We start from the raw sequence: 3171 nt of genomic DNA, 5'->3' as shown, positions 1-3171 counted from the left end.
AATCCTTTGTTTGCTTGATTGGTTGTGTTTTGTAGTGTTGTTCTTTCTTGTGGTGGTTGTGTTATGGTTTTTATAGGTTCCTGAAGCTTTTGGGTGAGTTTGGAACGGATTAGAGGTGGTTGAAAACGGAGATTCGATGACGGCTTCGAGCAGAACGCGTCTGCAGAGTCGGTGTCGATCGACACCATGTTTGGGCCATTGTTGATCGACACTATATTGGTTTCGGTTGACACCAACTTGTCTGATTCGTGATTTCCTGGTTTGTTGAGTTTGTTTGTTGTTTGTTAAACATTGGAATCTCAGTTGCTTGTGTGTATAGCACAGTAGATGAGAGGATTGCCTCACTCAGTGTTTATTAAATACTCATGCATCTCAATTTGTGTTTGCGGTGCAGGTAAAGGCAAAGTGTGAACGTGGAATCAAGGCGATGAGGAGGAGGATGATCTAGGGTCTCGTTTTTGTGATGTTGATTATGTATGGTTATGTTGTTGGAACCTTGGTTAGAGTCATGTTAGGTTATTGGATAGAATGGCTAGGAATGATATTGTATTAATGATATATTTGTTTGGTGTTATTAGTATATTTCCGATGTGAATAACGTTTGTTGCTGGTTTAATGATGAGTTGTGGTTTGTTTGGTTTAGTTAAGTAGTATGGGATGCTTAATTATATCTTGTATTTATTATTTAAAAAAAAAAACAGGTTGCTTCAATTTGGTATCAGAGCGTATAAGGTTCTAGGATGGTTATGTGGATGTTGTAGAGTGGTTTAGGGATTTAATTGGTTGAATTGATCTCTATGATTGTTGATACTTGATGTTGGGTGATGAAATTGATTATGAGTAGTTAATCAATTTGTTTGTTGTATGGAGTCCTAACATCATCCTCTTCGAGCCTTCAATGAGATTCCACGGTAAGATGTGTGTGTGCTCTATGTGTGGTTTTGAATTGTGTGCTTAGCGTTCTGTTCTGTGAGTGCAAAGAGATGGTTAGAGAGGGTGTTGTTCCTGGTTGTGGTCGAGGACGCGGACGTGGTCGTGGTCGTGGTAGGGGCAGAGTCCCAGTAGTGAGTGAGTCTGTTGAGTAGTGTGTGACAATTGAGGGTGTCGGCGAGTCGCAGGGATTCCAGGAGGGGTCCATGAGTGTGGCCGGTGGTGGTACTGATAGGACCGTAGGCGCTGAGGGGTCGGTGCAGGCGGTGTCGGTGCTCGAGTGGCCGGTGGTACTAGGGTTCCGGGTGTGGGAATCCTAGCAAGAGGAGCCGCTGTAGGAGGTATGGAACTGGCGGGCTTGTTGACAAAGCTGTTGGCGCGGATACCGGGAGTGGGTCTGGCTCAGGCTCAGGTAGTGCCACCAGTGGTGGCGGAGGAACAGCAGCTAGTGGTTGCAGATGTGAGAACTCATGCTCGTTATTTGTCTATGTTGAAGGAGATGCATAACCTGGTTACTGTGCGGTTTTCGGGTGGTACAGATCCTACTGCTGCAGATGCATGAAGGACGAGTGTGGAACGTAACTTCCAAACTCTGAGATGTCTTGAGGAGTTTTGGGTGGACATAGGGGTCCACCACTTGACTGGTGATGCTCAGGTGTGGTGGAGATCAGTGGCTGCTAGGAGAGTGCAAAGGGATATGACTTGGGCAGACTTTGTGGAGGAGTTCAACCGCAAGTATTTCCCGAGAGAGGCGTTAGACCGATTGGAAATGCAGTTTCTTCAGCTATCTCAGGGGACTCGGTCAGTGCGGGAGCTGGACTTAGAGTTCAGTCGACTTCTGTCTTATGGGGGTTGGGCGATGGAGTCCGAGGTGGCACAGATCAGGAGGTTCATGAGGGCGGTTCGTGAGGACTTGAGGGTCCACTGCAGATGGAGGAGTTATGCTACGAGAGCGGAGCTGGTGGAGACTGCAGCGGAGATAGAGGATGACTTGAGGTCACAGGTAGTGGTGGTCAGTCCAGCGGTTCAGACAGAGGAAACTTTGGAGCAGAACAATTTGAGCAAGAGTAACAAGTCGGAGCAAAGGCATAAGAGGAAGCGGGAAGACATGTCAGGTATGCAGCATGGTGGGCGAGGGTGCTTCGGATGTGGAAGCAAGAACCACAGGTTGGCAAACTTTCCCAAGAAAGATGATCCACAGGAATATCATCGATCGTGTTACCATTGTGGGGAGGAGGGGCACATCAGGCCTTTCTGTCCTAAGTGGAGGCAGATGATGGAGGGTGCGGCACAACCGAAGGGAGGACCGGGTGCTCAACCCGGAGTTTAGTTTGGCTTCTCTTTCTTTTTATTTCAGCTAAGTATTTTTCATTTGGAGTTCTAAACGTTTATTGCACTTGAGGTTTTAATAAAGTGGAGTTATTTGGTTTTTACAATTGTGGATCTTGTGAAAAAGGAACTTGGGAGTTCTATAAATTGAAAGTTTCTAAAAATAGAAAGTTTTATGAATAGTTAGGACTTGTCTATTTTTGGAAAGGGGATTAGAAATGCTGGATTTGCAGCTTGCAAAGCATTTGATGCGGTGAATCAGAATATGCGAACGTATGGTACTTGTTTGTTTTATTACGCTCGTATTGATGATTTCCTGTGGATGATTGCCAAGCGGAAAAACTATCAGTGGAAAGGGTGTTTGTAAACACCGAAGTGTTTGAGATGTTAGTAGTGAGGCCTGGGGGTGGCCATGGCGGTGGTAATATTCTTGGAGAGAATATGGTGTTGGTAGGGCATTGAGATGTTCTACGCGGATCAAAAGGGGGGGTGGTCCCGGTTGGAGAAATGCTTATAGACGTTATGATCATTTTCTATAGGGACGGGGGGTCTTGAACAACTCATGAGGAGATGGGGGTTCTCCTGAGGGGACGGGGGGTTCCCTAGATACCGATAGCTCAAAGGATTGAGGTCCTGAGGGTGGCAGAGGAGATGGGGGTTCTCCTAGTACCTAGATCTTGAGGGTGACGACCCGAGGGTGAGACGGTATGGCTCAAAGACGGGGGGTCTGAGAGAGTTTGATCGGTATGGCTTGAAGGTTGCGGCCTAAGAGTAGATGAATTGCTGGCAAAAGTGTCAATGACGTGGAAATAAGCATGGTAATCGGATGTGGATTTATGAGATTGATGGGGGTTCAATCTCAGGTGTCCCGTTGAGATCAAATGCGGATCTCGGGGTTGATGGGGGTTCAAT

Source organism: Camelina sativa, chromosome 18, assembly GCF_000633955.1.
Source record: "Camelina sativa cultivar DH55 chromosome 18, Cs, whole genome shotgun sequence".
NCBI classification, from domain to species: Eukaryota; Viridiplantae; Streptophyta; class Magnoliopsida; order Brassicales; family Brassicaceae; genus Camelina; species Camelina sativa.
This window is presented reverse-complemented; position numbering follows the sequence as displayed.